This window comes from Lissotriton vulgaris, chromosome 3_1, assembly GCF_964263255.1.
Source record: "Lissotriton vulgaris chromosome 3_1, aLisVul1.2, whole genome shotgun sequence".
Classification (NCBI taxonomy): domain Eukaryota; kingdom Metazoa; phylum Chordata; class Amphibia; order Caudata; family Salamandridae; genus Lissotriton; species Lissotriton vulgaris.
The window spans coordinates 427685516-427702467 of record NC_141689.1 but is presented as its reverse complement, the minus strand read 5'-3'; the positions used below and the strand labels follow the sequence as shown (position 1 = coordinate 427702467).

Genomic DNA, 16952 nt, shown 5'->3' with positions numbered 1-16952 from the left:
GTTAGTTTGGGGTCTAGGGTGAAACCCAGAGATTTTACGGAGTCAGCTAGCGTGAGAGTACCTTTAAGAGCATTGATCGACTTCAGCCACTCGATGATTTGAGGGTTGTCTTCTTTGTTTGAGATGAGAAGAGTTTTGGTCTTGTCGGGATTGAGTTTCAGGTGATTCTTTGTTAGCCAATCTTGAACATCATTTAGGACAGCATTTAGTCTGGATGTCATTAAGAGAAGAGGTTTCCAGGTAGATCTGCGTGTCATCCGCGTAGAGGTGGAAGTGGATGTTGGCATTCCTGAGTAGTTTGGCGAGCGGTTCCATATAGATGTTGAAGAGCTGAGGAGAAAGTACTGATCCTTGGGGGACACCCTTGTTGACTAGCTGGGTTTCGGAGGTGAAGTTCTTCATTTTTATTATTTGCGAGCGGTTATGTAGAAAGGAGGAAAACCACTCGAGAACTACCTCGCCGAGGCCAGCTCTTACTTGCAGAGTCTTGATGAGGAGCTTATGGTCCACCGTGTCGAAAGTGCGGATAGATCAAGGAGTATGAGGAGGCAGCACTTGTCTGCGTCAAGAGAACCGTGAATGTCGTCTATGATGTTCAGCATCGCAGTTTCTGTGCTGCGGCCTTGTCTGAAGCCGGATTGGAGGGGGTCCAGGAGATTGATGTTGTCCAGATGATGCGTCAATTGCAGGAGTATGCAGCGTTCCAGTGTTTTAGCGAGCAGAGGGAGGTTAGATATCGGTCTGAAATTGTTCAAGTCAGTTGAGTCAAGACCGGGTTTTTTCAGCAGAGGGGTGACTTGTCCCATTTTTAGACAGTCGGGGACCACTCCGCTTTGTAGGGAGCTGTTTATGATTTTGCCCCAGATAGGTGCTAAGGTGAGCTTCATCTTTTTGATTAGTGAGGGAGGAATGGGGTCTGAGATGTGTGCTGATGGTTTGGAGGTCGAGATTATCTCCGTTTCCTGCACGGGGCAAAAGCTTAGCCAAAGGAGGGGAGAGGAGCCGGATGGAAGGGCCTGTGGGATAGCCGCGTTGCTCTTCTGGAGGTGTAAGTTGTTGATGTCTAGAGATAATTCGATTTTTAAGACCTTATCGTTGAAGAAGCTGGCGAAGTTATCACATAGTTCTTCGGACGCCTGCAGGGGTGTGGGCAGAGGCTTGGATGTTTGATGTCTGATTATGTTGTAGAGGTCCTTAGGTCTGTTTTTGTAATTGGCTAGTGCCTCACGGAAGAAGCTGGATTTCTTGTTTTTGATATGGTTGTTATACTTCCTGCGGGCTGTTTTTAGTTGTAAGCGAAGGATGGCTGTTGGGTTGTTTGTCATTTCTTTCTTTGGCTTTCAGGGTTCTTCTTTCTGCGTTGAGGTCCGCATTGAACCAGGTTCTAGATGGGGTGGCACAGCTTCTTTTGAGCTTTAGAGGAGCTAGATTGTCGAGAATGGAGACTAGCTCGGAGTTATAGTGGTCGATGAGATCTTTGGTCGAAAGGTGCAGACAGTTGTCTGGAAGAAGTGAATTTAGCTGACCTTCTAGGATGTCTTGGGGTACTTGGGAGAGGTTTCTCAACCATTTGGGGGGGGTCTTGAGGAGGTTTAAGCGGGATGGTAGGGTGATTGATGTGAAATGAGATCATATGATGATCTGACCAGGCAACGGGAAGTATGTGGTTGACTGTGATTGAATTCTTTTGTGCAATGATGGCGTCCAGTATGGCTCCTTTGTAATGCGTCTCCTCAGTACAGTGTTGAGTAAGGTTGTTATCGGCGAGGAGGCTGGATAGCGATCTGATTAGAGGGTTATGAGTTTTGTTCCATCGAAGATTCAGGTCACCAAGAATTACGTTTTTGGAATCGCCGAGTGCGTCATGTGCAATCAGGTTGGATAGTTGTTCACCAAACTCGGGGGTGATAGAGTAGGTGGCACAGTAGAGAGTTGTTGTCTTTGGTCTTGATGACAGCGGATAGACATTCAAATGAGTCGTACTCAAAGGAGGAGGTTTCTGTGATGCTCCAGCTGTCCTTTTGGATGATAGCGACCCCACCTTCTCGTTGTTCTATCCTGTCTTTGGAGATGTTGGGGAAACCAGATGGAACCAGCATGTCTAGGCAGGGAGGAGATGTCTTATTTAGCCAGGTCTCAGTGAGGAACGCAACGTCGATGTCATGTGTGAGGATAGCTTCGGCTAAGTCCGTTGTGTGTAGTGAGGCCGATCTGCAATTGATTAGGAGTCAGTTGGTGATTTTCTCCTGATTGCTGGTGGTTTTGTCTTTAGCCTCTCTAGGTATAGCGGTGAGGACTGGTAATCTCTGTCGTTTGAGAGTGGGTGGATCTTTCCGGTGACCCGTGATTACTTGGATTTAGGTGAATCTGAAATGGGAGTCGTAGGTAGCGGCTAGTAAGGCTGCTTCCCTGTCTGACCTAGGAGCTTTTGATCTAAGTGGCCTGGAGGTCAGGGGTTTTGAGCCCGCTAGGGTGGAAGATGAGATTGAGGTCAAGGGCCTGGTGAATGGGGCTCTGGTTGATTCGGATTTTTTGGGACCGGAACCCAGGCCCTTGGGATAGGGATCGATCGGCTGGGCACTGAGGGCTTCTGTGGGCCCCTGGGTGATGTTGGCGAGGAGGGGGGTTTGTGGGGATTACAGGCTATACCGAGGTTAAAGAGGATTTCTATTAAGCCTTGGGTGATGGTGTCGACCTGGTTTTCAAGGGCTGTGAGCCGCTTTTTTATGGAATCAAGGGATGGGTTGTGGGCATCTGGAGTGGGGCTGAGCGTGTTAAGGTTCGAGAGGATGGGTTGGGAGATAGGGATCAGGGTAGAGGGCGGGAAAGGGGTGGGGAGAGGGCTAGGAGGAGGTTTAGACGTGGGAGAGATAGGGAGAGGGACAACAGGGGGATTAGACAGGGGAGGTTTGAGAGTTGGGGGGAGACTCGTGAGGAGGCTCGTTGGCTGGGGACTGCCTGTTGGCAGGGAGGTGATTGTCGAAGGAGGTGGTCGGTGGCTGTGGCTGGGGGAGGTGAGGTGGTTGGGGGGAGGGGTAGGGGGTGAGAATTGAGTTTCCTGTTGGTGGAGGATGGCTGGGCGTGGGGGATTCCCACTATCCCCTGCAATTATCGTCCTACTTCTTTGCTATATTTACCTTCTAGGCTGTCAGTTGCAACTACCTAGGTTGAATTGCATCCTCTTCTCAACCCAGTGCTTTTTGGTTGCCATCCTACTCACTTTACGGAATTTCCTTTCTTGCCTGTAATAGATGATTTTAGGAAGATCCTGAATTAGGCGGGCTCTACTGCCTTAGTGCTCATGGAACTCACAGCAGCCTTTGAGACTGTCACAGTGGCAGCTACTCTGCTAAGTCGGAGAAACATCGCCCCACTGCTCGTTGAGCAGTGCAAAAAATAAAATGTTATCATTTTATTTTTTTGTGTGGGACTCTGGGGCGGGGCTGAGTTTGCCAGAGCAGAGTGAGGACTAGTTTGCACTCCCGAATTGAGCATGGCTGTTTGGCCGGCCAAACAGTCATGAGCACTCAGGATGTTCTCCACCTGACTGTGTTGCACAGCCCAGTGGAGAACATGCCCAGGCTACAAGGCACTGCCTAAGCGGTCAAATGGGCCGCTCAGACCAATCACGCCGCTGCTCTTGCAGCATCGTGTTTGGCTGGGAGAGTCCAGGAACCTGGGTGCCTCTGGTGCTGACAGAAGAGGACAAAGGAAAGGTGTGCGGCGGCGGCAGCGCATAAAGGTAAGTTTAATGAAATTATTTTTTTTTATCCCTGCCCCATCACCCCGATCCGAAGCAGCCGCCACTGATCTTTCAGTCTGAGGTGAAATGGATCCATTCTTTTTTTTTTTTTTTTAACTGTCTCGCTTACGCAGCGCACAAGCACGGTTTAGGAGGACCTTTAGCCATCACTCAGGACTTTTGCCTAAACGTGTGCACGTTTTCCATTGGTTTGTATTGCAACTCGTTCACGATTGGCGTTTCCCTTGCGGGAGCGAGCAGCGGCGCCATCTGTTTTTAATTATCTTGATTGCGCTTTCAAAACAGATGGCGCCGCTGCTCACTCCCGCAAAAGAAACGCCAAACATGCACGAGTGGCAAAACAACCCAATGCAAAACATGCACGCGTTTAAGGAAAAGTAAACGCTGTGGGTGTCTGGTCACTGTTACCATGCAGAGACTGCTTGTTGTTTCTAATATTTGGCTTCTTTCTGCTCTCCCATGTGCCCCCTTCGAGATCCTCCTCTCCTTCTGCATTCTGCCAGCACCCTCCTACCCAATAGTTGTCCACCACCACCACGTCCACCACCACCACGTCCACCACCACCACGTCCACCACCACCACGTCCACCACCACCACGTCCACCCCCACCACGTCCACCTCCACCACGTCCACCTCCACCACGTCCACGTCCACCCCCACCACGTCCACCCCCACATCGTCCACCACCACCACCACCATGTCCACCACCACCATGTCCACCACCACCATGTCCACCACCACCATGTCCGCCACCACCATGTCCGCCACCACCATGTCCGCCACCACCATGTCCGCCACCACCATGTTCGCCACCACCATGTCCGCCACCACCATGTCCGCCACACCACCGCGTCCACCACACCACCGCGTCCACCACCACACCCACCATTACGTGCACCACAGCACCACATCCACCACCACCACCACCACATCCACCACCACCACATCCACCACCACCACATCCACCACCACATCGTCCACCACCACATCGTCCACCACCACATCGTCCACCACCACATCGTCCACCACCACAACGTCCACCACCACCACCACCACGTCCACCACCACCACGTCCACCACATCCACCTCCACCACATCCACCACATCCACCTCCACCACATCCACCTCCACCACCATCACCACGTCCACCTGCTCCAACACCATGTCCACTACCATGTCCACCACCACCACCACCACGCCCACCAATACCACCATGTCCACCAACACCACCACCACCACGTGCACCACCACCACCACATGCACCACCACCACATGCACCACCACTACGTCCACCACCACTACGTCCACCACCACCACGTCCACCACCACCACGTCCACCACCACCACGTCCACCCCACCACGTCCACCACCACCACGTCCACCACCACCACGTCCACCACCACCACGTCCACCCCCACGACATCCATCACCACCACGTCCATCACCACCACGTCTACCACCAACACCATGTCCACCACCATGTCCACCACAACCACCACGCCCACCAATACCACCACGTCCACCACCACCACCACGTCCAACACCACCACGTCCACCACCACCACCACGTCCACCACCACCACGTCCAGTCCACCACCACCACGTCCAGTCCACCACCACCACGTCCAGTCCACCACCACCACGTCCAGTCCACCACCACCACGTCCAGTCCACCACCACCACGTCCAGTCCACCACCACCACGTCCACCGCCACCACCACCACGTCCACCACCACCACGTCCACCGCCACCACCACGTCCACTGCCACCACCGCCACCACCACGTCCACCGCCACCACCACGTCCACCGCCACCACCACGTCCACCGCCACCACCACGTCCACCGCCACCACCACGTCCACCGCCACCACCACGTCCACAACCACCACCACGTCCACCACCACCACCACGTCCACCACCACCACCACGTCCACCACCACCACCACGTCCACCACCACCTCCACGTCCACCACCACCTCCACGTCCACCACCACCTCCACGTCCACCACCACCTCCACGTCCACCACCACCTCCACGTCCACCACCACCTCCACCACCACCACGTCCACCACCACCACGTCCACCACCACCACGTCCACCACCACCACGTCCACCACCACCACGTCCACCACCACCACGTCCACCACCACCACGTCCACCACCACGTCCACCACCACGTCCACCACCACCACGTCCACCACCACCACGTCCACCACCACCACGTCCACCACCACCACGTCCACCACCACCACGTCCACCACCACCACGTCCACCATCACCACCACGTCCACCATCACCACCACGTCCACCATCACCACCACGTCCACCATCACAACCACGTCCACCATCACCACCACGTCCATCACCACCGCGTCCATCACCACCGCGTCCATCACCACCGCGTCCATCACCACCGCGTCCATCACCACCGCGTCCATCACCACCGCGTCCATCACCACCGCGTCCACCATCACCGCGTCCACCATCACCGCGTCCACCATCACCGCGTCCACCATCACTGCGTCCACCATCACTGCGTCCACCATCACTGCGTCCACCACGTCCACCACCACCACGTCCACCACCACCACGTCCACCACCACCACGTCCACCACCACCACGTCCACCACCACCACGTCCACCACCACGTCCATCACCACCACGTCCATCACCACCACGTCCACCATCACTGCGTCCACCATCACTGTGTCCACCATCACTGCGTCCACCACCACCACATCCACCACCACCACGTCCATCACCACCACGTCCATCACCACCACGTCCATCACCACCACGTCCATCACCACCACGTCCATCACCACCACGTCCATCACCACCACGTCCATCACCACCACGTCCACCACCACCACGTCCACCACCACCACGTCCACCACCACCACGTCCACCACCACCACGTCCACCACCACCACGTCCACCACCACCACGTCCACCACCACCACGTCCACCACCACCACGTCCACCACCACCACGTCCACCACCACCACGTCCACCACCACCACGTCCACCACCACCACGTCCACAAACACCACACCACTACGTCCACAAACACCACACCACTACGTCCCCAAACACCACTACGTCCCCAAACACCACCACGTCCCCAAACACCACCACGTCCCCAAACACCACCACGTCCCCAAACACCACCACGTCCCCAAACACCACCACGTCCCCAAACACCACCACGTCCCCAAACACCACCACGTCCCCAAACACCACCACGTCCCCAAACACCACCACGTCCCCAAACACCACCACGTCCACAAACACCACCATCACATCCACAGCATCACTCTGGGTCCCCACAACATCACTCTGGGTCCCCACAACATCACTCTGGGTCCCCACAACATCACTCTGGGTCCCCACAACATCACTCTGGGTCCCCACAACATCACTCTGGGTCCCCACAACATCACTCTGGGTCACCACAACATCACTCTGGGTCACCACAACATCACTCTGGGTCACCACAACATCACTCTGCGCTACCACAGGATCACTGAACGCCATAGCATCACTCGTCGCCACCACAACATCACTCTGATGCTGTGGTGGCACTATCTGTGCAACCATTCAACAGCAACTGGCTCAAATATGTTCTCACAATGTTTCAAGCTTTATTACAAATGTCACAAAAAGATGTTAATATTTCACTTCTGTTCTTGGATTTGTGTCACAATAAAATACACTGGACATAATCTTCACAAAAGTTATTTACAAAAGTTTAAGCTATTGCCATTATAAATTACAATAACTTTTATTTAAGTATTAATTATTAAAAAAATAAAAGCCATTGTTATTTGTAATATCAATACATCTAAGTCACGTAAATACAACACATATTCCATTACAAATGCTATAGGTGTCACATTTGCGAAAGTTATAACTAATAGCTTTGTAAATGAGAAAGCTATTAATTTCGCTATTTTCAAAACCAACACATAAATAAAAAATGTGTCATTTACAATACCAATAGCTCAAAGTTTCCTAATGCGAGACCTATTGCATTGCAAATGCTTGTTTGTAACTTCTGATCCGTTTGAGCTAGACACTGTTGTTGTAGTTAATATCTGCAGATTATGCTGCAGATGATGGATTATGGAGCAAATGCGTAATCCATATTTATGCGGAAAACGCCAACGCCGCAGAATCGAGCTGGCTCTATAACTGCTTTCTAGTAACCTGGAATCTGCACTGACCGTCCAACGCCTAACTTTAAACTGTGTTATCCTCGTAGCTTGCGGTCCGCCTTGTCCAAACTGTCCCAGAAATTGGTTTAATCTTTCTCTCTCTCTCCCTCGTTATCTCCCCCCTACCAGTATTAGTTCCCATCATACCCTGCCCGTCACGCACCCCCGCCTAGGGCAGCATGCAACAGAATCAGACACCCTTCCCCCCCACCCCCCCATAGAGTCGGGATCTTAGCTCCCCAAAAGTCTGCTGTTGTGTTCATGCACGGGGTGGAGTCACGTGTTGTTGGCCCACTCCCAGCCTCTCGTGAAGAATGGAGCACACAGCTCTCGAATAACAGCTGCTGGGAGTCTTGAGCAGCAAAAACTACAGCTGGACATTCCCACAGAGTGAAACGTCCCGGAAGTTAACATCAGTTATTTATTAAACTAAAACGCCTCCATATAATACTATTACGGTTGGCGCCTTGGTTACATGTAATCAATATGTGGTAGTTTCGGTAAGGTACTGTGACACTTTTGTTTAGTGTGCTTGTCGATAAAAGTATTTCCCTCGGACATGGTGCAGTCGTTTGGCTGGTAGCACTTCATTATTTCAACACACCTGGGCGTGTCTGTCCTCTTGTATATTTTTTCCAAGACAGCTCCACACTGTCCTTGATTTAATCCCATGGCAACACCTTTCTTTAGGTGCGTGGACTGGAGGGCTTTCTGTGCTTGTGTGTGTGTGTGTGTGTGGGTGGGATGGGGGGGGGGGGGGGGTGTGAGTGTGAAGGACAATATTGCCCAGCGTGTGCTTCGTGTTTACTCTGGTCTGTTTTTTCTGCGGGCGCCTTGTGCTGCGTGCACACGCTCGGGGCACGCTCGCCAAACACCTGGCTTTAGGGTTGGGGCGGTGCTGTTAGACACACCTGGCTCCTCTGAGTTACACATCTTTCACTTGACGCAGGATGATTAGTTACACACCTCCTTGTCCCCACATCCGCCCATCTGACTATACATTAATTTGTCCCTTAGTGTACTACACTCTCTGACCACCTCTCTCTGCAACCAGCAGTCTGCTTACCTCCTTTGGACTGTTTCTCTCCAGCATCTGCCGCTTTGTCAACAAATCTCTACCCTCTTATATATTCTGCTCTGTCCATCCATCCAGCAATCTATCTTGTTAAGTAGCATCATTCATAAATACGCTCTTCGAAGACCAGCTATCCATCCATTGTGTTCAGTAGCATCATTCATACATACTCTCTTCATACACCATCCAGTTCAGTAGCACCATTCATACATATACTCTACTTACACCATCCATCCATCGTTCAGTAGCATCATTCATACATACTCTCTTCATAGACCATCCATCCATCGTTCAGTAACATCATTCATACATACACTCTTCATAGCCCGTCAGTCTGTCCATCCATCAATTCCATCTATCCTTCCTGTACAATAGCATCACATAGTCAGGACTGACATTGAGTAGCCACAGGGAGATGGCTATAGGCTAAGGAAAGACTCTAAGAATTAGCAGGTTTTTATTGTGCGGTTGATGAATTTTTTATTTGGCCAGGGTGCAGGTTCACAAACAAGCATTTGCAATGCAATAGGTCTCGCATTTACACGAGTTTCAGCTATTGTAAATGGTCTCAAGGCGCTGGGGGCCGTCTTAAAAATGTAGTGAGCTATTGCCCCATGGTCACATGGTGCTGAGCTGAACTGCCGCTGGAGCTGGGGATCGAACCGTGAACCCTGCGCTCTGAAGTCAGCTGCCCTGGCCGCTGCACCACACCTCTCCACTACAAGCTATTGGCATTGTAAATGACAATACGTTTTATTTATGTTTAAAAAACGTAAACATAAATAAAAAGCATTGTCATTTACAATGCTAATATCTCAGACTCGTGTAAATGCGAGACCTGTTGCATTGCAAATGCTTATTGATTTCACTGTTGGCATGTTGGTCATCCTTTCAGCTCCGAATCCAGCGTTATAAAAAGAGCCATGCTTCAACACGACTTTACTGTCTTTCAGCGCCACCAAGTGGTTACTGGAAAAAACTGCAGCAGAATTGTGGATTATACAATCTCGATCAAGACTAATACAAGCATTTACAATGCAATGGTCTCGGCAATATTATAGGTAGAGCTATTGGTATTGCTCATTATTTTTTTTATCTTTTTTGTATCCCTAAATAAATGGCATTGTCATTTCTATCGGCATTAGCTTTTTTTGCATATGTGATACCTATTGCATTAGCAGAGAGAGAGTGAGGTAGTGAAAGAGAGAGAGTGAGGTATTGAAATAGAGAGAGAGTGAGGTAGTGAGAGAGAGTGAGGTAGATAGAGAGTGAGGTAGTGAAAGAGTGAGGGAGGGAGAGGGATGTTGTGAGGTAATGATATAAGCATAGAGTGATGTAGTGAGAGAGAGAGAGAGGTAGTGAAAGAGAGTGAAAGTGAGTTATGTTATTCTAAACTTTTTAAGCGCACAACACCCAGGGGTTTCATGGCGAGTTAGTGAGATAAAAAGAGTGAGGTAGTGAGATAGAGAGTGATTGAGGTAGTGAGTTAGAGAGAGAGAGTGAAGTTGTGAGCTAGAGGGTGAGGTAGTAAGAGAGTGAGGTAGTAAGAGAGTGAGGTAGTGATGTTTTGAGAGAGAGAAGTTGTGAGATAGTGAGGTAGTGAGATAGAGTGGTGTAGTGAGGTAGAGAGAGTTATGTAATGAGAGAGAGGTAGATAGAGTGAGGTAGTGAGAGACAGAGACTGAGGTAGTGAAAGAGTGAGGTAGAGGGATGTTCTGAGGTAGTGAGATAGAAACAGGGAGTGAGTTTGTGAGGTAGTGAGATAGAGAGAGAGTGAGGTAGTGAAAGTGACTTAGTGAGATAGAAAGAGAGAGTGAGGTAGTGAGATAGAGAGAGAGTGAAGTTGTGAGGTAGTGAGATAGAGTGAGTTAGTGAGGGAGTGATGTAGTGAATTTTTGAGGGAGTGAGTTGATATACTGAGGTAGTGAGAGTGAGATTGAGATAGAAATAGAGTGAGCTAGTGAGATAGAGAGAGAGTGAGATAGAGAGTAAAGTTGTGAGGTAGTTGTGAGCCAAAAAGAGGGAGGGATAAAGCAGCCCTGGTTGTAATGCAGTGGTTGTAATGCATTCCTATATGAGCCACAGTATTGCCGCCTGATTGTCTGACTTTATATAAACTCTGCAGAAATAATCTGAAAACAAAGGGGAACTTATAGTAACGCATTCGTGTTCGTCACCAACAGACTGCTTTGTAGATAGATGACAGGGTTAAGACGCCTGTTGCACAGATCTAGTCTAGCTGCAGTAAGCTTCCGGGCACTGTACTGGGGAGGTATGTCCAGCGTTAATGGACTTGCTCTGGTACCACGATTGAAACAACGTGAAGCAGCTCAGAGTGTTGATGTGCCTGCTGCAGGGGTCGTCTTGTGACCTGCAGGTGACACGTGCCAGGTGTGGTGAAGTAGCTCAGTGGGTGAAACGCTCACTGCAGACAGCGGCACGTCACCTGTATGACGCCAAGCAAACTAAATATGTCACACAGCAGAACACTACTTCTAAGCTTACATACACATTACTTAACTCAGTCGGTACAACTTGTACTAGAAGGTGTATTTGAATCAATTTAATAAAGCCAGTGTTTAAAAAAAAAAATAAAAGGACATACTTGTTGAGGTGGGACGAAGTAAAAAAATATAAAGAGCATCCAAGCCAACACAAGTAAAAACTATAACGATGTATCGATACGCAAAGCGTAGCATTTTAAAATAAAAAAATAACAATGGCACATTGTACCATACTGTAGAAAAGAGTAGCATGGCAACCAGTCCATCCCGAAAGTTGTACTTGATAGCGCAATAAATGTGTTATTACATAGCATTCAGATTATTGCTAGATTGAAAAAAAGATTCTCAACCCCTGAATTATGATGCAACGCTCATAGTAGAGGTGAGCCTGCTATTTGTGCCAGCATCACATTCGAGGAGACACTCCACACGTCCATGCCCAGTGGTTGGGACGCGTCCCAAAAGGACTGCATCACCATCATATGCTGGGGTGGGTGCTAGCTAGAGTGCAAGAGGAGCAGTTTTAAAATATGCCCTAGGACGAAAAGGGGAGCAAGTACATTTTGCATTGTTAGGACTATAGGGGACCCACGAGCTTACTTATGTAAAACAGACGTAACCACAATATGCTAAGCACAGAAATAATTTAACAGTAAAATCAACAGAACAAAATTCTGAGCACAGAAGTGGGGCAACAGTAAAAAAAACAGTAAAATACCCAGATGACCGGTGATGCTGGGTACATCAGCGCTCAACGTGAAACACACAGAAAAGGCAGTGCGCATCAACGCAATAGAAACAATTGACAGATGAAGCTGTGTGCAACAGCCCCGAAACTACACCGGCAAATGACTGATGCCTAGCTGAGCACAAAATACAGAGAAGGCAGGCAAGGCTGTACGCCTCGGCGCACGTAATTAATTCGCAGGCAAAGTTGTACAGAGACAATTAGCAGGTAAAGTTGTATGCGTCAGCGCTGAACAAACAAAAGCCCAACGAGGCTGTGGGCATCAGTGCACAATGTGAGCTTCGTGGGCAAGGCTGTGCACATCAGCGCAGGGTAAATCACTGAGAGCAAAACTCTGTGCACCAAGGGAATTATGAAGCAAGACTGTGAGCATCAGCACAAATGGAATAAGAGGTAAATGAGGCGGTGCGCATCAGCACAAGGTGAAATTCACATGGCTTGATTGACATGATGGGTCCAATTACAGATGGGCCACCACTACCCTCGATGCAGAGCAGGACGACGGGGGGCAGAGCAGGACGACGGAGCTGCGGGGGGAGGGAAGGGGGGGGGGGGCAGAGCAGGACGACGGAGCTGCGGGCGGAGGGAAGGGGGGCAGAGCAGGACGACGGAGCTGCGGGGGGAGGGAAGGGGGGGGGCAGAGCAGGACGACGGAGCTGCGGGGGGAGGGAAGGGGGGGGGGCAGAGCAGGACGACGGAGAAGTGGGGCAACAGTAAAAAAAAAACAGTAAAATACCCAGATGACCGGTGATGCTGGGTACATCAGCGCTCAACGTGAAACACACAGAAAAGGCAGTGCGCATCAACGCAATAGAAACAATTGACAGATGAAGCTGTGTGCAACAGCCCCGAAACTACACCGGCAAATGACTGATACCTAGCTGAGCACAAAATACAGAGAAGGCAGGCAAGGCTGTACGCCTCGGCGCACGTAATTAATTCGCAGGCAAAGTTGTACAGAGACAATTAGCAGGTAAAGTTGTATGCGTCAGCGCTGAACAAACAAATGCCCAAAGAGGCTGTAAAACACAAATGCCCAACGAGGCTGAGCACGTTATCTACGGGTACATTTCCATGCCAGTCAGCCCTGTGCACTTTCAGCTCCAAGTGTACCTTGTTACGACACATTCCCGAGTTGCAGCAGCACTCTGCATTCAAGATACCAGTTGCATATACTTTCCCCCAAAAACAGTGATTATGTAACCGCGGTTACAAGACTTAGGGTGTGGTACAAAAGTGAATAACGAAGGCTGTGAGCGTGAAATGAGGGAATAGGTACGAGAGATTAGCACTCCAGCTGCCCATGCCCCTTGAGTCCCTCGGACTCGCCCCCCCCCCCCCCCCCCCATCTTCCCGGATTACTGTGACCCTTGCCCCGTTTCACATACCACGGGGGCCGCAATTCTCCTGAGCTTCGGCGGCGTTACAACGTCCTCCGGGAGTGACCACCACTCTTCCGTCCACTCCTCCTGCTCAACACCGGCTCTCTCCGCACGTCATTGGGGTGCCTCGTCTGCTTCTCGTCCTCGCTCCTCGATGAGCTCATCTGCTTCACGTCCTTGTTCCTCATTTGGCTCGTCCTCGTTCCTCAGGAGTGCTCCGGTCTGTTCCCTCCGTCTCCCGAGTCCTGAACACGCACACCTCAGCGTCCTGCAATTATGGTGGGCGTTCAAGATACCAGTTGCGATGAGATCCTGTGCGGGCGGGACAGGACCAGCGGGAGGGGGCGGGAAAAAAGACGGCGGGAACCAGACAGCGGGAGGGGGCGGCAAAAAAGACGGCTACCACTGAATGATTTATTTAGCGGGAGGGGGGCGGGAAGAAAGACAGACAGCGGGAGGGGGGTGGGAAAAAGAATACAACAGCACAGCGGCCGACCTAATCAGCGGGAGGAGGGCGGGAACAAACACGGACAGTGGGAGGGGGGCGGGAAAAAGACCAGGCAGGGAAAGAAAACAACGGCCGACCGATTCAGCGGGAGGAGGGCGGAAACAGAGACGGACAGCGGGAGGGGGGGCGGGAAAAAGACAGCGGGAAACGAGGACAGCAGCCTACCTCATCACAAGAAGACTTAAAATGGCGGCCACAAGCTTCAGATTTTTTTTCGGAATTGGGGGCGTATTTTGCTGTTCTGAGTGACGGGCGACGTCACTGTCTAAAGAACAGCAAAAATGACGCCCCCAAATCCGAAAAAGACGGGGCTTCTTTGGAGGGATGGCTCTCTCCTCCAATGGCTGGCCTCCATTTAGGAAGCCAGCCAATGGAGAAAGAGCAAAAAGAGGGAGGGATAAATGCAGCACTCTAAGAATCATTAAATCTCCGACTTCCGGTTTCTGCCTTACGGCAGAACCGATAGTCCTCGACCTAATAAAGAAGCATTTGCAGAGCCCATTGGTTTCACGTATCTTGAGACCGATTGGCATTGCCATTGCTTGTTGTTACTTGATGCGTTTGCGAAGCATGCTGCTGGGACAGATGTACCATTTGTTTTCAATAACCTCACTATTATTACTTTATTAAAAGGATTACATGACTACCCTTTTTCGCAGAAAATACATTTTGTTTAACACCAGCATACTACGTAGAATATATTATGAATACTAAAATGTCTAAGACAAACATAAAAAGATGAGTAGCCAGGTACATTTTTCACAGGACTCTTCCACAACAAAAATATATTTTACACACCTAAGGAAATTGGTATTTTACATAATTCATCCACCAATATAGCGAAAAGGCTTAAGTGTGTGTGTGTGTGTATGTATATGTGTGTGTGTATGTGTATATATATATATATATATATATGTGTGTGTGTGTGTGTGTATGTATATATATATATATATATATATATATATAATGCGTTACAGCCTGCCTTCAAGAGGCCTTTGTCAATCTAGTTTGGCAATGCATAACTCGTATGTTAAAGAGCCCTTCCCACTGGCCTAATTTATAAGAATAGAAGACAATATATATATTGTCTTCTATTTTTATCAATTAGGCCAGTGGGAAGGGCTCTTTAACATACGTGTTATGCATTGCCAAACTAGATTGACAAAGGCCTCTTGAAGGCTGAAGCGCGTCTCTCCTTGTGCTAGGGATTGAGGGCGACCTGCACTAATAAATAAATGCCGAATCCAGAACCACTTCGTGTCCGTACCTGCTTTTCATAATATCCTCTCCATTGACTGCTCAACTCGAGCAGCCCAGCTGCTCCGCAAGATGTTTGAAGAAAGTCTGGTGAGCCCGTTCTTCTAAAATCATGCATTTTTTTTATTTTTGTGCTAAATACATGTGCTGCAACACCCCACAGAGGACACCTATGCGTCTCGGCTTCCGCCTTCAACTGGGTTACCCCTTTACCACAACCAACGTGAAATTTAAAAACAAAGTATGGGCATGGCATGAACCTCTCACATTTCCTGTTTGTTACATCAAGACCGCATCCCATAGTTTTTAGGGCTCGTCCTATTAATCCCACAAGGGATAATGGGACGAGAGTACAGAGGCTAAACCAAGGTTTGAAACCACGCGGATTTCTTACAGTTCGTGTGGAGCACTCGGGCGGAAAGCGCGCCCACATCAAAGCCATCAGCCTCCCTCCCACAGGCATCTGAAGCTTCCCCCAGCGTGCGCTCGCCTCCGGTATTTCTCCTCCCCCTAATTATTCACCCCTGCTGTTGCTTCCCACGGCCGGCTGTACTTTCACTTTCACGGCCGACAGGCCGTGTCTCGCATTTCTCCTCCCCCTCCCAGTGTACGTTTTTAAAAACTTGTTTTACTAGTATCACCCTCATTACTTTCATTTAGACCCAGGAATTTTCCCCTTCATAGGTTTAACTGCTGTTTCATTGTTCTCCGTTTTTGCATCAATATTGACGTGTAATACGTTTATCGATCTTAGCAGCACTTTTTTGTAATGAGAATTCACATCCTCCAAGTCCATCTGTGAGCTGGGACTCTTCTTTAAGTGAGTGGATTACTTTGGCTTGAAGAACAACTGCTTTCACTCTTTCTTCCTTTCGTCTGACATTATGCTTATCAGTCTCACCATTTCAATATGACTGCTACAATGGGGAAACGAGCATTACCAGACATACATTCCGAATATCGCGGCCTGCGTAACATTTTCTACCTTGAAACACAAGAGGGCGCCAGTCACAAACATATAAGTTACCTTTGAGTTGCACACCACCAAGACTTTCTATCATAGGAGTAAAATAGCCTGCTCATTTTTCTCGAAAAATATGAACCTTCAGGCCTTAACAATAATTGGCAAGCCGTTCCACCTATTAATTTTCCCTTAAAGGCGCACGTTTGTCCTTTTTTAGGTCAGGAGTAAGATGCTCAACGTATCCCTTACTAAACGATGCAACCTTATGAGCAACCTTCCCTGTTTTTTTTTTCAACACCATTTTTAGGGCTCGCCTGCTGATGCGCTTGCGCATAGCTGGCGAAGCTCTGTAGTGGCTTATCCAGAGTTTATGGATCCTGTATCACAAGATGCATTCCATCCATGCACTCCTTTTTGATTTTCATAAATTTTCATGAAACATTATTTGATAATCAATAATTCATTTATTCATAGCGAAGATTTTTCAAAAGTTCATATTTTTCAAAAGTATTCTGTAAACATAGTATGTCATA

At 49.5% G+C, this 16952-nt stretch overlaps 1 protein-coding gene across 5 annotated transcripts in view; it reads left to right on the top strand.

Annotated features, from left to right (window-relative positions):
- LOC147726593 (interleukin-6 receptor subunit beta-like) overlaps positions 1–16952 on the top strand; it is a 527141-nt gene that overhangs the window by 79958 nt on the left and 430231 nt on the right. The window lies entirely within an intron of this gene.